The sequence below is a fragment of the Oncorhynchus mykiss genome, chromosome 6, assembly GCF_057628025.1.
Source record: "Oncorhynchus mykiss isolate SJ-2025 chromosome 6, ASM5762802v1, whole genome shotgun sequence".
In the NCBI taxonomy this organism is placed as follows: domain Eukaryota; kingdom Metazoa; phylum Chordata; class Actinopteri; order Salmoniformes; family Salmonidae; genus Oncorhynchus; species Oncorhynchus mykiss.
The window spans coordinates 48,440,229-48,456,420 of NC_143027.1; positions in this window are offsets into that span (position 1 = coordinate 48,440,229).

A 16,192-nucleotide genomic window follows, 5' to 3' on the forward strand; every position below is an offset into this window, starting at 1 on the left:
CTATGGAGGAACATTAATATATTCATCAATTTAAAAAAAGGCATGAATATTGTTTTTCTGCTTTTCTGATCTTAAACCCTGGATGTTGGTCCAGGTTTCCTCCAAGGGAGACCTTCTGAAACAGTTGCGAAGGAAACAGCCGACAGTTACAGTACTGTGTTGAAGATAGATGATGACACTCTTAAAAGACAGGTCATTCCTTTACATGGAGCAGTTCCTTAAACCAGGTTAGATTCAACACAGCCACCTCAGACTGGACTCCACCACTCCTTCATAACGCTGGATCTCTTCATAATGCTGCTCCTCAGTCACTGAGTGCATTTACACTGATGAGATGTCCTGCTTAGCCTAGCTGAAAGGGGAGCTCTAACTAGTCCTGTGGGCACCTAGCTGCTGCCCCCGCTAGGCTTGGACTGGGTCTTGCCCCTCATGGCCCCTCCGCGAGCCTGGCCCTTGGCTGGCTGCTGCTGTACTGGGGACTCTGCTGCAGCGGAAACTGGGGCCTGTTGGGCCGGGCTGTGAGGAGGGGCGGTCTGTATCTGAAGCGAGGCAGCTGCAGTCACCACCTGCTGCTGGAGGAGCTTCTGCTGAACCACCTGGGCTGTGCCTGCTGGAATCATCTGGACCTGGGGATGTAGTCTGGGTCAGGGCAACCGTCAGGGGCTGGATCTGTTACGAGACAGGATGAGGGTCACATTAAATCAGACAGAAAACAACATGTTATAAAGTGTAAGTTGATACCTCGTGGTTGTAATCTGTTGGCACCGTCCCTAGGTGTCACTTCTGTAGCAGTATTGTTAAGAGTGTATGATTGTTTTTTTAAATTTTAACTTTAGGCAAGTCAGTTAAGAACAAATTCTTATTTACAACGACGGCCATAGGAACAGTGGGTTAATTGCCTTGTTCAAGGGCAGAACGACAGATTTTTACCCTGTCAGCTCAGGGATTTGATCTGGCAACCTCTCGGTTACTGGCCCAATGCTCTAACCACGAGGCTACCTGCAGCCCCACATACATACATACATACATACATACATTGTATGTATGTATGTATGTATGTATGTATGTATGTATGTATGTATGTATGTATGTATGTATGTATGTATGTATGTATGTATGTATGTATGTATGTATGTATGTATGTATGTATGTATGTATGTATGTATGTATGTATGTATGTATGTATGTATGGTGGAAAATAAGAATTTGGTCAATAACAAAAGTTTATCTCAATACTTTGTTATATACCCTTTGTTGGCAATGACAGAGGTCAAACGTTTTCTGTAAGTCTTCACAAGGTTTTCACACACTGTTGCTGGTATTTTGGCCCATTTTGGCCCATTCCTCCATACATACAGACCTCCTCTAGAGCAGTGATGTTTTGGGGATGTTGCTGGGCAACACGGACTTTCAACTCCCTCCAAAGATTTTCTATGGGGTTGAGATCTGGAGACTGGCTAGGCCATTCCAGGACCTTGAAATGCTTCTTACGAAGCCACTCCTTCGTTGCCCGGGCGGTGTGTTTGGGATCATTGTCATACTGAAAGACCCAGCCACGTTTCATCTTCAATGCCCTTGCTGATGGAAGGAGGTTTTCACTCAAAATCTCACGATACATGGCCCCATTCATTCTTTCCTTTACACGGAGCAGTCGTCCTGGTCCCTTTGCAGAAAAACAGCCCCATGCTTCACAGTAGGTATGGTGTTCTTTGGATGCAACTCAGCATTCTTTGTCCTCCAAACACGACGAGTTGAGTTTTTACCAAAAAGTTATATTTTGGTTTCATCTGACCATATGACATTCTCCCAATCTTCTTGTGGATCATCCAAATGCTCTCTAGCAAACTTCAGACGGGCCTGGACATGTACTGGCTTAAGCAGGGGGACACGTCTGGCACTGCAGGATTTGAGTCCCTGGCGGCGTAGTGTGTTACTGATGGTAGGCTTTGTGTGTGTGTGTGTGTGTGTGTGTGTGTGTGTGTGTGTGTGTGTGTGTGTGTGTGTGTGTGTGTGTGTGTGTGTATGTATGTATGTATGTCCTCTCACTGTCAACTGCAATTATTTTCAGCAAACGTAACACGTGTAAATATTTGTACGAACATAAGATTCAAAAACTGAGACAAACTGAACAAGTTCCACAGATATGTGACGAACAGAAATTGAATAATGTGTCCCTGAACGAAAGGGGAAGGGCAAAATCAAAAGTAACAGTCAGTATCTGGTGTGGCCACCAGCAGCATTAAGTACTGCAGTGCATCTCCTCCTCATGGACTGCACCAGACTTGCCAGTTATTCCTGTGAGATGTTACCCCACTCTTCCACCAAGGCACCTGCAAGATCCCAGACATTTCTAGGGGGGAATGGCCCTGTCCTCTCCATCCGATCCAACAGGTCCTAGACATGCTCAATGGGATTGAGATCCGGGCTCTTTGCTGGCCATAGCAAAACACTGACATTCCTGTCTTGTAGGAAATCAGCCATACTGCTTGTTCTGTGCGTAGTGGCATTGTCATGCTGCAGGGTCATGTCAGGATCAGCCTGCAGGAAGGGTACCACATGAGGGAGGAGGATGTCTTCCCTGTAACGCACAGCATTGAGATTGCCTGCAATGACAACAAGCTCAGTCCAATGATGCTGTGACACACCGCCCCAGCCCATGACGGACCCTCCAACTCAAATCGATCCCGCTGCAGAGTACAGGCCTCTGTAACGCTCATTCTTTCGACGATAAACGCAAATCCGACCATCACCCTTTGGTGAGACAAAACCGCGACTCGTCAGTGAAGAACACTTTTTGCCAGTCCTGTCTGGTCCAGCGACGGTGGGTTTGTGCCCAGAGGTGACGTTGTTGCTGGTGATGTCTGGTGAGGACCTGCCTTACTACAACAGGCCTACAAGCCCTCAGTCCAGCCTCTCTCAGCCTATTATTCAGTCTATTCAGTCTGAGCACTGATGGAGGGATTGTGCTTTCCTGGTGTAACTCGGGCAGTTGTTGTTGCCATCCTGTACCTGTCCTGCAGGTGTGATGTTCGCATGTACCGATGCGGGTGTTGTTACACGTGGTCTGTGCAGGTGTTACACGTGGTCTGCCACTGCGAGGACCATCAGCTGTCCGTCCTGTCTCCCTGTAGCGCTGTCTTCGGCGTCTCACACTACGAACATCTTCACATCTTCGCCACATCTTCAGTCCTCATAACTCCTTGCAGCATGCCTAAGGCATGTTCACGCAGATGAGCAGGGACCCTGGGCATCTTTCTTTTGGTGATTTTCAGAGTCAGTAGAAAGGCCTCTTTAGTGTCCTAAGTTTTCATAATTGTGACCTGAATTGCCTACCATCTGTAAGCTGTTAGTGTCTTAACGACCATTCTACAGGTGCATGTTCATTGTTTGGCGCCCCGGATAAACCTCCGGTAGTAGTTGGCAAACTCTAAAAGTCACTGCACCTCCTTTACCTTGGTGGGAGTCGGCTAATTACACACGGCTGCAACCCATACGGCATGACGAGGTACTCATAATGCCCTGAGGTGGTACTAATTGCCGTCTTACGCTCGTCTCCCTTCCGAATACACACCAGATTGTACGCACTCCTGAGATCCAGTTTATTGAAGAAGCGAGCCCTGTGCATTGACTCAATCGCCATAGCAATAAGAGGTAGCGGGGTAACTATACCTCACTGTGATTTTATTGAGACCTCGATAATCAATGCACGGGCACAAACCTCCATCCTTCTTCTTCACAAACAAGAAACTCAAGGAGACAGGTGAAATGGAGGGCTGAATGTACCCCTGACGCAGGGATTCGGAGACATATGTCTCCATAGCCACCGTCTCCGCTTGCGACAGGGGATACACGTGACTCCTGGGAAGTGCAGCGTCAACCAGGAGATCTATTGCACAATCCCCCCGTCGATGGGGTGGTAATTGAGTCGCCTTCTTTTTACAGAAGGTGAGAGCCAAATCGGCCTGTTTCTGGGGGAATGCGCACTGTGGAGACCTGGTCTGGACTTTCCACCTTAGTAGCACCAACGGAAACCCCTAAACACCTACCTGAGCACTCTCTCGACCACCCCATGAGAGCCCTCTGTGGCCAAGAAACAGTGGGGTTATGACAAGCTAACCAGGGTAGGCCCAGCACCACGGAATACGCAGGAGATTCAATAAGAAAAAGACTCATCTTTTCCCTGTGACCCCCCTGCGTTACCATACTCAAAGGAGCAGTTGCCTCCCTGATAAACCCTGACCCTAATGGTCGACTATCTAAGGCATGAACGGGGAAAGGCATATGCACAGGAACAATGGGGATCCCTAAACTATGAGCTAATCCTTTATTAAGGAAATTCCCAGCCGCGCCTGAATCTACTAGCACCTTATGCTGGGAACGCGGGGAAAATTCAGAAAAAGTAACAGAGACAAACATATGTGCAACAGAGGGCTCTGGATGAGAATGGTGCCTACTCACCTGGGGTGACGCCAGATTGCCCTGCCTGCTACCTCGATTCCCAGAGGAACCAACCCGGCACCGACCAGCAGTGTGACCTCTGCGGCCACATATGGTGCACGAGAGAGAACCCCCTCCGGTCTCCCTGCGCTCCGCACCACCCAGCTACATGGGTATCGGAGAGGGTGTGCGGGAGGATGGAACAACCAGACCCCGATCTGGACGTCCGCGAGTAGCCAGCAGGTTGTCCAGCCGGATGGACAGGTCCACCAGCTGGTCGAAGGTGAGGGTGGTGTCTCTGCAGACCAGCTCCCGACGGAGGTCCTCACGTAGACTACAGCGGTAATGGTCGATCAGGGCCCTGTTGCTCCATCCAGCGCCGGCAGCCAGGGTCCTAAACTCCAGCGCAAACTTCTGTGCGCTCCTCATCTCCTGCCTCAGACGGTAGAGGCGCTCACCCGCCGCTCTGCCCTCGGGTGGGTGGTCGAATACTGTCCGGAAACAGCAGGTGAACTCCTCAAAATCGTCCAATGCCTCATCTCCCCCTCCACACACAGCGCTGGCCCACTCCAGGGCTTTCCCGGTGAGGGACGAGACGAGGGCAAAACTCTTCTCACGGTCCGATGGAGCTGGGTGGACCGTGGCCAGGTACATGCTTCGTTTTAGGAGGAAACCCTGGCATCCGGCAGAATCTCCGTCGTATCCCTGTGGTATGGATAGATGGATCCTGCTAGGTTCAGGTGGGAAAGGGGTGTTCAGGGTAGACCCCGGTTGTCCTGGTAGAGGCACTGGAAAAACTCCCTGTGTCTCCCAGCGGTCCATGTTCTGGACAACGCGATCCATGGCTGCGCTCAGTTTGGAAATCATCGCCGCATGTTCCATGACGCGCTCCTCCACCTCCACGGCTGGGGTACCTTCTCCTGCTGACTTCATTTTGGTCAGAGATTCTATCACAGTCGTGTGTATAGGTGGCAGGGAAGTCAGGCACAGGATAATTAAAACTTGGTGGAATGGAGTAGTTTAATAACTTAAAACACATAACTCCAAAACCATGAAATACAATGAAACAAAGTGGGTACGAGGACCCGTCGCGCACCAAATACAAAACACGAATACTGAACATAAAACAATCTCTGACAAAGACATGAGGGAAAACAGACGGTTAAATACACAACAGGTAATGAATGGGATTGAAACCAGGTGTGTAGTAAGACAAGATAAAACCAATGAAAAATGGATCAATGATGGCAAAAAGACCGGTGACGTCGACCGCCAAGCACCGCCCGAACAAGGAGAGGCTTCGACTTCCGCAGACGTTGTGACACCCACAGGGTGGGCTTTTTCATACATGCAGGATTTTCTTTCCCAATGTACCTCTAAATGTATTCTGCTCAACCAGTATCTCCGTCTCAGACAGATGACAACAAATCCCCAGCCGTGATGCTATCCTGACTGAAGCAGTAGGGTATGTGTCAACACAAATATTGATAATATCTCTCTGACTGGAATAAGGTTCTCATTGGCAAGGCTTTTCTTCGTCAAAGGGAGACATCCATACAATGGTAAAAGAACACCCGGATCCCACTTTCTCTCACATTTGACACCATTCAGAGGTAAATCAGGCACTCCTGAGATAAACAGTTCATAGGATGCCTGCCCTGTGCCTGAGCAGAAAGATGAAACTGACTCTGAAAGCCCCACCAGCTCTACCCAGTACTGCTTTATCTGCTCTGTCGGAATGCGGGAGACACTGTCAAAGGAGATGAGGATATCAAAACACAATGCTACACTTCAAAGTGCTGCCGTGGGGCTTTCCTGAGCTGAACAAACTAGCTGTAAAACCTCTCGCTTTCACTGGCTTCTAGATCAGAGCGCTTGCATCATTGCTATTTTACAAGAGAATGAGAAATCGACTGAAGGGAAACAGTCAACCATGTTTCTTGTTTGAGAAATTTGACTTCATCTTGCCTCATTCTTAAAAAGTTAGGGATGAAAATGATCTATTACAATAATAAAAAGCTACAACAAACGAACGCACAATTCTGTATTTCATCACGTTCTACCTCTGTCAGACACACACACACAGACACACACACACACACACACACACACACAGAGAATAAGAGCAAAAAAGTGTGGTAATTCATCTACTGTCCTTAACACCATGACAGCTCCTGTCCTCTGAGGTCTGCTCAAACTCCTCCTCCCCCAGGTTTAATGGGACCAGCCATTATGACCCTCAGAGGTTTCCTCTGTGCTGTGGTTTCTGGTTTTATGTCATGCCACAAAAATCCTTCATGCTTAGCTCTGCATTGACCCACAGTGAAATCCTCCAATCCCTTACACTCATAACTACAATGACCTGTTACTCTGTTCATGTCTGTGATGAGCCTGATCTCATAGACTAGACGTAACATAGTAAATGTAAATCCGGGACACTCAAATTAGTATAATATGTTATGTTTGGTATGGTTATATAAGACAAATGGTTATTTAAGGCAAAAACGAAAGTAGGGTGGTTGGTCAGGGTGGAGGGGTGGGCATACAGTATAACACGGATGTCTAACGATCCAAAGGTTATGATTTTGAATCTCATCACAGACAACTTTAGCTAATTAGCAAACGTTCAACTACTTACTACTGTTTAGCTACTTTGTAACTACTTAGCATGTTAGCTAACCCTTCCCCTAACCCTTATAGCTAACCCTTCCCCTGACTCTAACCTTAACCTTTTAACCTAACTCCTAAACGTAACTCTAACCTTAACCCTAACCCCTAGCCTAACTACCTTTAACCAGGTAATTTGTTTTTGATGGAAGAGGGAGGTGCAGACATGGGATAGATGGTAGAAGAGCAATGATAGACGCTGCCATCGGTTTTCTGAAAAAAAGTGCCAGATTTTTATTTTTATTTTATTTCACCTTTATTTAACCAGGTAGGCTAGTTGAGAACAAGTTCTCATTTACAACTGCGACCTGGCCAAGATAAAGCATAGCAGTGTGAACAGACAACAACACAGAGTTACACATGGAGTAAACAATAAACAAGTCAATAACACAGTAGAAAAAAAAGAAAAAAAGAGTCTATATACATTGTGTGCAAAAGGCATGAGGAGGTAGGCGAATAATTACAACTTAGCAGATAAACACTGGAGTGATAAACGATCAGATGGTCATGTGCAGGTAGAGATACTGGTGTGCAAAAGAGCAGAAAAGTAAATAAATAAAAACAGTATGGGGATGAGGTAGGTCAATTGGGTGGGCTATATACCGATGGACTATGTACAGCTGCAGCGATCGGTTAGCTGCTCAGATAGCAGATGTTTAAAGTTGGTGAGGGAAATAAAAGTCTCCAACTTCATCGATTTTTGCAATTCGTTCCAGTCACAGGCAGCAGAGAACTACTAGGCGGCCAAATGAGGTGTTGGCTTTAGGGATGATCAGTGAGATACACCTGCTGGAGCGCGTGCTACGGGTGGGTATTGCCATCGTGACCAGTGAACTGAGATAAGACGGAGCTTTACCTAGCATGGACTTGTAGATGACCTGGAGCCAGTGGGTCTGGCGACGAATATGTAGCGAGGGCCAGCCGACTAGAGTATACAGGTCGCAGTGGTGGGTGGTATAAGGTGCTTTAGTAAAAAAACGGATGGCACTGTGATAAACTGCATCCAGTTTGCTGAGTAGATTATTGGAAGCTATTTTGTAGATGACATCGCCGAAGTCGAGGACCGGTAGGATAGTCAGTTTTACTAGGGTAAGTTTGGCGGCGTGAGTGAAGGAGGCTTTGTTGTGGAATAGAAAGCCGACTCTAGATTTGATTTTAGATTGGAGATGTTTGATATGAGTCTGGAAGGAGAGTTTACAATCTAGCCAGACACCTAGGTACTTATAGATGTCCACATATTCTAGGTCGGAACCATCCAGGGTGGTGATGCTAGTCGGGCGTGCGGGTGCAGGCAGAGAACGGTTGAAATGCATGCATTTGGTTTTACTAGCTTTTAAGAGCAGTTGGAGGCCACGGAAGGAGTGTTGTATGGCATTGAAGCTCGTTTGGAGGTTAGATAGCACAGTGTCCAAGGAAGGTCCAGAAGTATACAGAATGGTGTCGTCTGCATAGAGGTGGATCAGGGAATCGCCCGCAGTAAGAGCAACATCATTGATATATACAGAGAAAAGAGTCGGCCCGAGAATTGAGGCCGAGGTTGGAGTAGCCAGGAGGAAGGCATGGCCAGACGTTGAGAAATGCTTGTTGAAGTTTTCGATTATCATAGATTTATCGGTGGTGACCGTGTTACCTAGCCTCAGTGCAGTGAGCAGCTGGGAGGAGGTGCTCTTGTTCTCCATGGACTTTACAGTGTCCCAGAATTTTTGGAGTTAGAGCTACAGGATGCAAATTTCTGCTTGAAAAAGCTAGCCTTTGCTTTCCTGACTGACTGCCTGTATTGGTTCCTGACTTCCCTGAACAGTTGCATATCGCGGGGACTATTCGATGCTATTGCAGTCCGCCACAGGATGTTTTTGTGCTGGTCGAGGGCAGTCAGGTCTGGAGTGAACCAAGGGCTATATCTGTTCTTAGTTCTGCATTTTTTGAAAGGAGCATGCTTATCTAAGATGGTGAGGAAGTTACTTTTAAAGAATGACCAGGCATCCTCAACTGACGGGATGAGGTCAATATCCTTCCAGGATACCCGGGCCAGGTCGATTAGAAAGGCCTGCTCGCAGAAGTGTTTTAGGGAGCGTTTGACAGTGATGGGGGGTGGTCGTTTGACTGCGGACCCGTAGCGGATACAGGCAATGAGGCAGTGATCGCTGAGATCCTGATTGAAGACAGCGGAGGTGTATTTGGAGGGCCAGTTGGTCAGGATAACGTCTATGAGGGTGCCCTTGTTTACAGATGTAGGGTTGTACCTGGTGGGTTCCTTGATGATTTGTGTGAGATTGAGGGCATCTAGCTTAGATTGTAGGACTGCCGGGGTGTTAAGCATATCCCAGTTTAGGTCACCTAACAGAACAAACTCTGAAGCTAGATGGGGGTGGCGATCAATTCACAAATGGTGTCCAGGGCACAGCTGGGAGCTGAGGGGGGTCGGTAGCAGGCGGCAACAGTGAGAGACTTATTTCTGGAGAGACGGTTCGAACGGTTTGGGTATGGACCTGGAAAGTATGACATTACTTTGCAGGCTAACTCCTCCCCCTTTGGCAGTTCTATCTTGACGGAAAATGTTATAGTTGGGTATGGAAATCTCAGAATTTTTGGTGGCCTTCCTAAGCCAGGATTCAGACACGGCAAGGACATCAGGGTTGGCAGTGTGCTAAAGCAGTGAGTAAAACAAACTTAGGGAGAGAGAGAGCGAAGATTGAAACAGCAGGTCCGTGACAAGGCATCTCGTCCGGAGAACACACATTTCTCTTCATGTGATACATGATGTTTGGCTGTGCTGTGCGAAGTGTTATCTTATGGGTTTAGTGATTGTTCTGTGTGAAGCCGTATTCTGCATTGCATCATGGAATGTGATGTGAAATCCCTGGACCTATGGCTGTTGAAATACTCCACTGCACTCCTGCTGTGAGCAGGAGTGGGAGAGAAGTCATGCTTTTATTATACTCTTGTTCTGTCACTCCTTCTCCTGCCTCTCCATCTCAAAGGCTGCCAAATATTTTGAAGAGTGGTTAAAGAGGTGGCTGTGTGTACACACACTCAGACTCCAACTCTATGTAGGTTTGTCTTATTCCAGAATACACCAATAATTGTGATCCACACAGTTCTATGGTTCTATGTTTTCCACTCTGTGATTAAAAGTAGTTCTCAGAGTAGAGCTATTTTGAATTGACCAAAGCCGTTCTCCCCCGATTGCTCAGTTTTGCTCAGAGTCTTGGTGGTTCCAAACTTCTTCCGTTTAAGAATGATGGAGGCCACTGTGTCCTTGGGGACCTTCAATATTGCAGAAATGTTTTGGTACCCTTCACCAGATCTGTGTCTTGACACAATCATGTCTCTGAGCTCTACTGACAATTCCTTCGACCTCATGGCTTGGTTTTTGCTCTGACATACACTGTCAACTGTTGGACCTTATATTTTCAACATATAGAAAACATCTCAGAGGGTTGATCTAGCTACAGATATTTAATTCTCCTCTATGTGTTTTCCCCTTGCTGCTAATAAGCTCTTACCAATCTAACTAAATTAATAGAGAACATCTGGTTATCTGACTGTCTATGCAGCAACTATTGTATTAGAGTCAAGCTCTGGTTATTTTACTTATTTTACTAGACAAGGCAGTTAATAACAAATTCTTATTTACAATGACAGCTTAGGAACAGTGGGTTAACCAACACAAAAACATCCTATGGCGTTCTGCATTAGCATCGAACATCCCCCGTGATATGCAGCTGTTCAGGGAAGCTAGAAACCAGGCAGTTAGAAAAGCCAAGGCTTTTAAAAAAAATACATATATTATTTTTTTACCCCTTTTTCGTGGTATCCAATTGTTGTAGTAGCTACTATCTTGTCTCATCGCTACAACTCCCGTACGGGCTCGGGAGAGACGAAGGTTGAAAGTCATGCGTCCTCCGATACACAACCCAACCAAGCCGCACTGCTTCTTAACACAGCGCGCATCAAACCCGGAAGCCAGCCGCACCAATGTGTCGGAGGAAACACTGTGAACCTGGCAACCTTGGTTAGCGCGCACTGCGCCCGGCCCGCCACAGGAGTCACTGGTGCGCGATGAGACAAGGACATCCCTACCGACCAAGCGCTCCCTAACACGGACGACGCTAGGCCAATTGTGCGTCGCACCACGGACCTCCCGGTCGCAGCCGGTTACGACAGAGCCTGGGCGCAAACCCAGGGACTCTGATGGCACAGCTGGCGCTGCAGTACAGCGCCCTTAACCACTGCGCCACCCGGGAGGACAAGGCTAGCTTTTTCAAGCAGAAATTTGCTTCCTGCAACACCAACTCAAAAAAGTTCTGGGACACTGTAAAGTCCATGGAGAATAAGAACACCTCATCCCAGCTGCCCACTACACTGAAGATAGGAAACACTGTCACCACTGATAAATCCACTATAATTGAGAATTTCAATAAGTATTTTTCTACGGCTGGCCATGCTTTCCACCTGGCTACTCCTACCCCGGTCAACAGCACTGCACCCCCCACAGCAACTCGCCCAAGCCTTCCCCATTTCTCCTTCTCCCAAATCCAGTCAGCCAGTCAGCTGATGTTCTTAAAGAGCTGCAAAATCTGGACCCCTACAAATCAGCCGGGCTAGACAATCTGGACCCTTTCTTTCTAAAAAATATCTGCCGAAATTGTTGCCACCCCTATTACTAGCCTTTCTTTCGTGTCGTCTAAGATTCCCAAAGATTGGAAAGCAGCTGCGGTCATCCCCCTCTTCAAAGAGGGGGACAATCTTGACCCATACTACTACAGACCTATATCTATCCTACCCTGCCTTTCTAAGGTCTTCGAAAGCCAAGTCAACAAACAGATTACCGACCATTTCGAATCTCACCATACCTTCTCTGCTATGCAATCTGGTTTCAGAGCTGGTCATGGGTGCACCTCAGCCACGCTCAAGGTCCTAAACGATATCTTAACTGCCATCGCTAAGAAACATTACTGTGCAGCCGTATTCATTGATCTGGCCAAGGCTTTCGACTTTGTCAATCACCACATCCTCATCTGCAGACTCGACAGCCTTGGTTTCTCAAATGATTGCCTTGCCTGGTTCACCAACTACTTCTCTGATAGAGTTCAGTGTGTCAAATCGGAGGGTATGCTGTCCGGACATCTGGCAGTCTCTATGGGGGTGCCACAGGGTTCAATTCTTGGACCGACTCTCTTCTCTCTATACATCAATGATGTCGCTCTTGCTGCTGGTGAGTCAATGATCCACCTCTACGCAGACGACACCATTCTGTATACTTCTGGCCCTTCTTTGGACACTGTGTTAACAACCCTCCAGGCAAGCTTCAATGCCATACAACTCTCCTTCCGTGGCCTCCAATTGCTCTTAAATACAAGTACAACTAAATGCATGCTCTTCAACCGATCGCTGCCTGCACCTGCCCGCCTGTCCAACATCACTACTCTGGACGGCTCTGACTTAGAATACGTGGACAACTACAAATACCTAGGTGTCTGGTTAGACTGTAAACTCTCCTTCCAGACCTACATAAAACATCTCCAATACAAAGTTAAATCTAGAATTGGCTTCCTATTTCGCAACAAAGCATCCTTCACTCATGCTGCCAAACATACCCTTGTAAAACTGACCATCCTACCAATCCTCGACTTCGGCAATGTCATTTACAAAATAGCCTCCAATACCCTACTCAACAAATTGGATGCAGTCTATCACAGTGCAATCCGTTTTGTCACCAAAGCCCCATATACTACCCACCATTGCGACCTGTACGCTCTCATTGGCTGGCCCTCGCTTCATACTCGTCGCCAAACCCACTGGCTCCATGTCATCTACAAGACCCTGCTAGGTAAAGTCCCCCCTTATCTCAGCTCGCTGGTCACCATAGCATCACCCACCTGTAGCACGCGCTCCAGCAGGTATATCTCTCTGGTCACCCCCAAAACCAATTCTTTCTTTGGCCGCCTCTCCTTCCAGTTCTCTGCTGCCAATGACTGGGACAAACTACAAAAATCTCTGAAACTGGAAACACTTATCTCCCTCACTAGCTTTAAGCACCAACTGTCAGAGCAGCTCACAGATTACTGCACCTGTACATAGCCCACCTATAATTTAGCCCAATCAACTACCTCTTTCCCTACTGTATTTATTTTATTTATTTATTTAGCTCCTTTGCACCCCATTATTTTTTACTTCTACTTTGCACATTCTTCCACTGCAAATCTACCATTCCAGTGTTTTACTTGCTATATTGTATTTACTTTGCCACCATGGCCTTTTTTTGCCTTTACATCCCTTCTCTCACCTCATTTGCTCACATCGTATATAGACTTGTTTATACTGTATTATTGACTGTATGTTTGTTTTACTCCATGTGTAACTCTGTGTCGTTGTATGTGTCGAACTGCTTTGCTTTATCTTGGCCAGGTCGCAATTGTAAATGAGAACTTGTTCTCAACTTGCCTACCTGGTTAAATAAAGGTGAAATAAAAAAAAATATTAAAAAAATATAGAAAGCATCTCAGAGGGTTGATCTAGCTGCAGATAGCTAATTCTCCTCTATGTGTTTTCCCTTGCTGCTAATAAGCTCTTACCAATCTAACTAAATTAATAGAGAACATCTGGTTATCTGACAGTCTATGCAGCAACTATTGTATTAGAGTCAAGCTGTGGTTATTTTATTTATTTTCCTAGACAAGTCAGTTTAGAACAAATTCTTATTTACAATGACAGCTTAGGAACAGTGGGTTAACTACCTTGTTCAGGAGCAGAACGACATATTTTTACATGGCCAGCTCAGGGATCTGACCTAGCAACCTTTCAGTTACTGGCCCAATGCTCTAACCACAAGGCTACCTGACACCCTATGTCCTGCCAACTCAAAAGCTGAACAATAAATGTGTAACCAAGGGGGAACTAGTGCATTTCTCTGAGAAAATCTGCTTCAGTATGATCAATCTTCCAAAACACTTGAAATTCTTGTAAAATCATTGGCATTTATTTGATCAAATAGACTTTGAAAGGTTAGACATGCAGAAATTCCTCTTGTCAAAAGTCTTGCTGTTACAAAAGTAGTTCTTCATGCAGCGTAACAGGTTACAGGTTCTTCTTGGTGAAGCGCCTGAATGGCTTCATCATTGCTGAAAAGACCCTGACAATCAAGGATCGTTTTTTGACAGGCTGAGATATGGAGGGAGAAACCTCTCCAACTGGAGCTAGAAACACAAGAGAAATGGATGGGGTAAGAGAGAGAGAGATGTAGTATAGTAACGTTGAAAAATAACAGTGCTACGAGTTTGGTAGGCATTCCTATGTTTCTAACACACACCTAAACAAAACTACAAGCTATAGCAGAGCTCTAAAACATCCTTACCTATGCAATGTCCATCAGTAGAGGGAATCTCAGTCTGGTCCTGGACTGAATGGCAGTCCTTTTTGTTTCCTCTCTTGGAACGCTAACAGAAGAAAGGTAAAGAAAATGGTACAGAGAATAAATAAATGGAACACTTCTGAATCTATGGCAACAATTTGGTGGTGAATAAAAAATATTTATTTCATGTATTTGTCTTATCATAGCCACATCAATAACATCAGCACCTAACTGGAACAAAAAACAAATGCTAACTCCCTGCTATACCTTGAAGTTGATCCTGAGTTTGGTCATTGAAAAGCAAAGGAAGCTCCTTCTTGCTTTCTGCTCAGCCCCCCTCTCCATCTCAGCCTGGTCTGATGGGTTTGTTGCAGCAGAAGCTGGTCTTGACGCCTCCTTGCATCCCTGTACCAGCTGCTGGGTCAAGGACTTTACCAGGACTCTGTCAAATGCAGGGTCCTGGGAGGACATAGCTGCTTGCAGGGTGTTATAAGAGCCAAACTCCTCCATGAGGTTTTTATGTACACCTCTGAACACCCTTTGGATGTTCAGGTTCTGGGAATATGCCTGTGTCCTGGATAATCTGGATGCAGCACAGAACTCAGACAGGACTTGTCTGATGAGTTGCTGAGATGTTTCTGTCAGATCTGCTGCCTGTTGGGAGGGTCCACCTAGGGCTGAGGGTCTGATCTCCGATAGCAACCTTATCACCAGTATGGTGACAAAACAGATGCCATCATCTTTGCTGGAGTCCATCAAGTACTGCAGTGGGAATGCAGTGGCACTGCTGATGTCCGGGATGATTAAGAGCTCCCTCAGATGGCCAGAGCTGCTGGGGATACACACCTCCTTCTCTTCAATGTCAATCCCCTCTCCCTTTGGTACCAAAGAGGTTCCCTTGCTGGTGAAAGACGGAGTGGAGGATCGAAAAGAGACTTTAGCACTCGGTGGTCGGCTGCTGTCAGTCATTGGACTGTTACGATGCAGGGGTTCATCTGTGTGTGCCATCATCTTTGTCTTTAGGTCACTTGTAGAAATCTCTGGCATTTTAGAGTCCCTGGTGTCGATGCAGGAGCTCCTGACGATGGGGCAGGTCAGATCAAAAGGCACTTCGTCAGGGATGGGAGTGCCAGGGAGGTTGATCTCTAACTCACACTCTGACCTAGGACCCTTTGAAGAGCTGGACAAGGAACTACGACCATTTAAAGAAGTGGATAAGGATGAACAGGTTCGAGGGATGTCTTGGCAGACTTGTTCACTGTCATCCTCACTTTTCTCAATCTCCTTCAGCATAGTTCCTACCATATCATTGATCTGAAGGAGCTGCCTGGAATCCTTCATTCGCCCGAAGTTTGAGATTTCACTCTGGATAGCAACCAGGATTTCCCCAAGGGTCTCTTTGGAAGAAGCCTTTTCTGTCCTTTCGGATCCGGATGGCTTCAGCCCTGTGAAGAAATCCTTAAGTGTGTTCTTCATACTGACGCAGATGTTCTTAGCTGTTGACCAAAGCTTCTCCTCTGATATTTTAACACTCAATTCATTATAATCCAGTTGGGAGCCCCCGTGGGAGCACTGCGAAACTCTCCCACTTCTTTCCAGTAGCACAGTGTCAGTGGACTCATTTTTCTGGAAAATAGTCGCCATTCCTTTGACAAAGGTTTCCACTAATCCAGAGGCTGTATTCTCAGAGGACATGGAGGACATGGATTCTGAAAGGACATGGATCTCTGATGG